Source organism: Arachis ipaensis, chromosome B4 (genome assembly GCF_059453495.1).
Source record: "Arachis ipaensis isolate K30076 ecotype BB chromosome B4, ASM5945349v1, whole genome shotgun sequence".
Classification (NCBI taxonomy): domain Eukaryota; kingdom Viridiplantae; phylum Streptophyta; class Magnoliopsida; order Fabales; family Fabaceae; genus Arachis; species Arachis ipaensis.
In genome coordinates, this window is record NC_142439.1 from 82,186,433 (window position 1) to 82,192,845 (window position 6,413).

Here is a 6,413-nt window from a genome sequence, read left to right on the forward strand (position 1 = left end):
CGTAAGCTAGAGTGATGGTGGTATTCAAGAGAATCCGGAAAGTCTAAACCTTGTCTGTGGTATTCCGAGTAGGATTCAATGATTGAATGACTGTGACGAGCTCTTAACTCACGATTGCAAGGCGTTAGTGACAGACGAAAAAGGATAGTAAATCCTATTCCAGCATGATCGAGAACCAACAGATGAATAGCCGTGCCGTGACAGGGTGCGTGAGCATATTATTCACTAAGAGGATAAGATGAAGCCATTGGCAAGGGTGATGCCTCCAGACGATTAGCCGTGCCGTGACAGGGCATTGGATCATTTTCCCGAGAGATGACCGAAAGTAGCCATTGACAGTGGTGATGTATCACATAAAGCCAGCCATGGAAAGGAGTAAGACTGATTAGATGAAGATAGCAGGAAAGCAGAGGTTCAGAGGAACGAAAAGCATCTCCATTCGCTTATCTGAAATTCCTACCAATGATTTACATAAGTACCTCTATCCCTATTCTATTATTTATTATTCGAAAACTCCATAATTATTTTATATCTGCCTGACTGAGATTTACAAGGTGACCATAGCTTGCTTCATACCAACAATCTCCGTGGGATTCGACCCTTACTCACGTAAGGTATTACTTGGACGACCCAGTGCACTTGCTGGTTAGTTGTATCGAAGTTGTGAACCATGGTATTGGCACCATGTTCTTGGCGCCATTGCCAGGGAAAGAAGGAGCCATGGATTTTACATAATTAAAGTGTAATCACGATTACGCGTACCAAGTTGCTCACGTTGCCAGGGATTGTTCGAGCCTGGACATCACAATTTCGTGCACCAAGTTTTTGGCGCCGTTGCCGGGGATTGTTCGAGTTTGGACAACTGACGGTTCATCCTGTTGCTCAGATTAGGTAATTTTCTTTTTGTTTTCTTTTCAAAAAATTTTCAAAAATCTTTCAAAAAAATTTTTCTTTTGTTTTCGAAAAAAAAAAATTTTTTTACTAAAAATAATGTTTTCAAAAATAAATTATTCTATGGCTTCAAAATTTTTAAGAATGAATTCTAGTGTTTCATGAAGTATGTTGAAGCCTATCTGGCTGTAAAGCTATACCCAAACTGCTTTGGGATTGGCTAATCACCTCAGTGGAGTCATGCCCAATCCTTCTGGATAGGGTATGTCAGGCTTGTCATGTCTGAATTACACTCATATTTTTATTAAAGCTTGGCTGGCTATTAAGCCATGCCTGACCCTTTGATTGGAGCTTTAAGACTAACATGACAAGATTCCTGGAATTCATATTAAAGATTTTGGAATCCTTATTTTTATTTTTCAAAATAATTTTTGAAAAAAAAAATAATAAAAGTAAAAATACAAAAAAAATTAGAAAATCATAAAAATCAAAAATATTTTTGTGTCTCTTGTTTGAGTCATGTGTCATGTTATAAGTTTGGTGTCAATTGCATGTGCATCTTGCATTTTTCGAAAATTTCAAACATTCATAGTGTTCTTCATGATCTTCAAGTTGTTCTTTGTCAGTCTTCTTGTTTGATCTTGATGTTTTCCTTGTTTTGTGTCTTTTCTTGTTTTACATGTACATTTTTTATTTATTAGAGTCTAAACATGAAAGATTTCTAAGTTTGGTGTCTTGCATGTTTTCTCTGCATATAAAATTTTTCAAAAATATGTTCTTGATGTTCATCATGATATTCACGGTGTTCTTGGTGTTCATCTTGACATTCATAGCATTCTTGCACACATTCATAGTTTTGATCTAAAATTGCCATGCATTGCATCATTTTTCTTGTTTCTCTCTTGCATCATAAAAAAAATCAAAAAAAAAAGTATCTTTCCCTTTTTCTCTCATCAAATTCAACAATTTGATTGACTTTTTCAAAAAATTTTTAAAATCAAATTGTTTCTTATGAGTCAAATCAAATTTTCAATTTGAAAATCTTATCTTTTTCAAAATCTTTTTCAAAAATCAAATCTTTTTCAAAATTCTTAGTTATTTTCGAAAATTCCAAAAATATTTTTCAAAACTCTTTTTCTTATTTTTATATCAAATTTTTGAAAATAACATAATCAATTAATGTTTTGATTCGAAAATTTGAAGTTTGTTACTTGCTTGTTAAGAAAGATTCAAACTTGAAGTTCTAGAATCATATCTTGTGATTTCTTGTGAATCAAGTCATTAATTGTGATTTTAAAAAATCAAATCTTTTTCAAAAATAATTTCAATCATATCTTTTCAAAAATATCTTCTTATCTTTTTCAAAAATTTGATTTCAAAATATCTTTTCTAACCTCCTAACTTCTTATCTTTTCAAAATTTGTTTCAACTAACTAACTAACTTTTTGTTTGTTTCTTAACTTTTTCAAAACTACCTAACTAACTCTCTCTCTCTCATTTTCGAAAATATCTTTCCCCTTTTTCAAAATTTCTTTTTAATTTATTAATTATTTTAATTTTTAAATCTTAATTTTTGAAAATTACTAACATTTTTTCAAAAACTATTTTCAAAAATCACTAACTCTTTTTCAAAAACTATTTTCGAAAATCCCTTCTCTCTCATCTTATTCTATTTATTTATTCATCTACTAACATCTCATCTCACATCTCTGCCATCCTCACAGTTGTGTTTCTTCTATTATATTACATTCTTTGTCTCCCCCTCTTTTCTTCCACTCACACTGGGACCTCTATACTGTGATATAAAGGATCCATATTATTATTATTATTTTTTTGTGCCCTCTTCTTTGTCATATGAGCAGGAGCAAGGACAAGAACATTCTTGTTGAAGCAAATCCAGAACCTGAAAGGACTCTGAAGAGAAAATTAAGAGAAGCTAAATTACAACAAGCCAGAGATAACCTTTCAGAAATTTTCGAACAGGAAGAGGAGATGGCAGCTGAAAATAATAATAATGTAAGGAAGATGCTTGGTGACTTTACTGCACCTAATTCCAATTTACATGGAAGAAGCATCTCCATTCCTGCCATTGGAGCAAACAACTTTGAGCTGAAACCTCAATTAGTTTCTCTAATGCAGCAGAACTGCAAGTTTCATGGACTTCCATCTGAAGATCCTTTTCAGTTCTTAACTGAATTCTTGCAGATATGTGATACTGTTACGACTAATGGAGTAGATCCTGAAGTCTACAGGCTCATGCTTTTCCCTTTTGCTGTAAGAGACAGAGCTAGATTATGGTTGGATTCTCAACCCAAAGACAGTCTGAACTCTTGGGATAAGCTGGTCACGGCTTTCTTAGCCAAGTTCTTTCCTCCTCAAAAGCTGAGCAAGCTTAGAGTGGATGTTCAAACCTTCAGACAGAAAGAAGGTGAATCCCTCTATGAAGCTTGGGAAAGATACAAACAGTTGACCAAAAAGTGTCCTTCTGACATGCTTTCAGAATGGACCATCCTAGATATATTCTATGATGGTTTATCTGAGCCATCTAAGATGTCACTGGACACTTCTGCAGGTGGATCCATTCACCTAAAGAAAACGCTTGCAGAAGCTCAAGAACTCATTGACATGGTTGCTAATAACCAGTTCATGTACACTTCTGAAAGGAATCCTGTGAGTAATGGGACGCCTATGAAGAAAGGAGTTCTTGAAGTTGATACTCTGAATGCCATATTGGCTCAGAATAAAATATTGACTCAGCAAGTCAATATGATTTCTCAGAGTCTGAATGGAATGCAAGCTGCATCCAACAGTACTCAAGAGGCTTCTTATGCAGAAGAAGCTTATGATCCTGAGAACCCTGCAATAGCAGAGGTAAATTATTTAGGTGAACCCTATGGAAACACCTATAACTCATCATGGAGAAATCATCCAAATTTCTCATGGAAGGATCAAAAGCCTCAACAAGGCTTTAATAATGGTGGAAGAAACAGGTTTAGCAATGGCAAGCCTTTTCCATCATCCACTCAGCAACAGACAGAGAATTCTGAGCAGAACCCATCTAGCTTAGCAAACTTAGTCTCTGATCTATCTAAGGCCACTGTAAGTTTCATGAATGAAACAAGATCTTCCATTAGAAATCTGGAAGCACAAGTGGGCCAGCTGAGTAAAAGGATCACTGAAATCCCTCCTAGTACTCTCCCAAGCAATACAGAAGAGAATCCAAAAGGAGAGTGCAAGGCCATTGACATAAGCACCATGGCCGAACCTGTAGGGGAAGGAGAGGACGTGAATCCCAAGGAGGAAGACCTCCTGGGACGTCCAGTGACCAATAAGGAGCTTCCCTCTGAGGAACCAAAGGACTCTGAGGCTCATCTAGAGACCATAGAGATTCCATTGAACCTCCTTATGCCCTTCATGAGCTCTGATGAGTATTCCTCTTCTGAAGAGAATGAGGATATTACTGAAGAGCAAACTACCAAGTTTCTTGGTGCAATCATAAAGCTGAATGCCAAATTATTTGGTATTGATAACTGGGAAGTTGAACCTCCCTTGTTCATCAATGAACTAAGTGATCTGGATCAACTGACATTACCTCAGAAGAAACAGGATCCTGGAAAGTTCATAATATCTTGTACCATAGGCACCATGATCTTTAAGGCTCTGTGTGACCTTGGTTCAGGAATAAACCTCATGCCCCTCTCTGTAATAGAGAAACTGGGAATCCATGGGGTGCAAGCTGCTAAAATCTCATTAGAGATGGCAGACAATTCAAGAAAACAGGCTTATGGACAAGTAGAGGACGTGTTAGTAAAGGTTGAGGGCCTTTACATCCCTGCTGATTTCATAGTCCTGGATACTGGAAAGGAAGAGGATGAATCCATTATCCTAGGAAGACCTTTCCTGGCCACAGCAAGAGCTGTGATTGATGTTGACAGAGGAGAATTAGTCCTCCAAATGAATGAGGACTCCCTTGTGTTTAAAAAACTGAAGGATCTCTCTCTGCAACCATGGAGAGGAAGCATGAAAAGCTTTTCTCAAAGCAGAGTCAACCAAAGCCCCCACAGTCAAACTCTAAGTTTGGTGCTGGGAGGCCACAACCAAATTCTAAGTTTGGTGTTGAACTCCCATATCCAAACTCTAAGTTTGGTGTTGGGGAGTCTCAACAAAGCTCTGCACACCTGTGAGGCTCCATGAGAGCCCACTGTCAAGCTATTGACATTAAAGAAGTGCTTGTTGGGAGGTAACCCAATGTTTATTTATCTAACTCTATTATTCTTGTATTTCATGTTTTCTTAGGTTCATGATCATGTGGAGTCACAAAATAAATATAAAAATTGAAAATGGAGTCAAAAACAGCAGAAGAAAAATCACACCCTGGAGGAGCATCTGCCTGGCGTTCAACGCCAGAACAGAGCATGGTTCTGGCGCTGAACGCCCAAAATGGGCAGCATTCTGGCACTGAACGCCCAGAACAAACATGGTTCTAGCGTTCAACGCCAGAAATGGCAACAAATGGGCGTTGAACGCCCAAAATGGGCACCAACCTGGCACTGAACGCCCAGAGTTGTGTGCAAGGGCATTTTGCATGCCTAAATTGGTGCAGGGATGTAAATGCCTTGACACCTCAAGATCCGTGGACCTCACAGGATCACCTCAGGATCTGTGGACCCCACAGGATCCCCACCTACTTCCACTCACTTCTCCTCACCCTCTCTCTCTCCATTCATGGTCATCCCTTCTGTTTTCCATTTACCACTCACATCCATACACCCACCTATCTTCAAAATTCAACATCTCTTTCCCACCCAATCCCACCCATATGGCCGAATATACACATCCCTCCATCTCCTCCATATCTTCTTCTTCTTCTATTGTTTCTTCTTTTGCTCGAGGGCGAGCAACATTCTAAGTTTGGTGTGGTAAAAGCATAGCTTTTTTGTTTTTCCATAACCATTAATGGCACCTAAGGCCAGAGAAACCTCAAGAAAGAGGAAAGAGAAGACAATTGCTTCCACCTCTGAGTCATGAGAGATGGAAAGATTCATCTCAAGGGTCTATAGTTCAGTGGTAGAACATGTGGCTGCAAATCAAGAGATCCCTGAGATACCTCAGGGGATGCACTTCCCTCCACATAAATATTGGGAGCAAATCAACACCTCCCTAGGAGAATTAAGTCCCAACATGGGACAACTAAGGGTGGAACATCAAGAGCACTCCATCATCCTTCATGAAATAAGAGAAGATCAAAAAGCAATGAGGGAGGAGCAACAAAGACAAGGAAGAGACATAGAAGAGCTCAAGGACATCATTGGTTCCTCAAGAAGGAAACGCCACCATCACTAAGGTGGATTCATTCCTTGTTCTTATTTCTTCTGTTTTTCGTTTTCTATGTGATGTGCTTATCTATGTTTGTGTCTTCATTACATGATCATTAGTAGTTAGTAACTATGCCTTAAAGTTATGAATGTCCTATGAATCCATCACCTCTCTTAAATGAAAAATGTTTTAATTCAAAAGAACAA

At 38.0% G+C, this 6,413-nt stretch overlaps 1 non-coding gene across 1 annotated transcript; it reads right to left on the bottom strand.

Moving 5' to 3' along the window:
- Positions 1-3,279: 3,279 nt before the first annotated feature.
- LOC148568134 (small nucleolar RNA R71) lies at positions 3,280-3,387 on the bottom strand. The gene has a single exon (XR_015882176.1). It is a non-coding gene; the product is annotated as a small nucleolar RNA R71 (small nucleolar RNA).
- Positions 3,388-6,413: the final 3,026 nt, after the last annotated feature.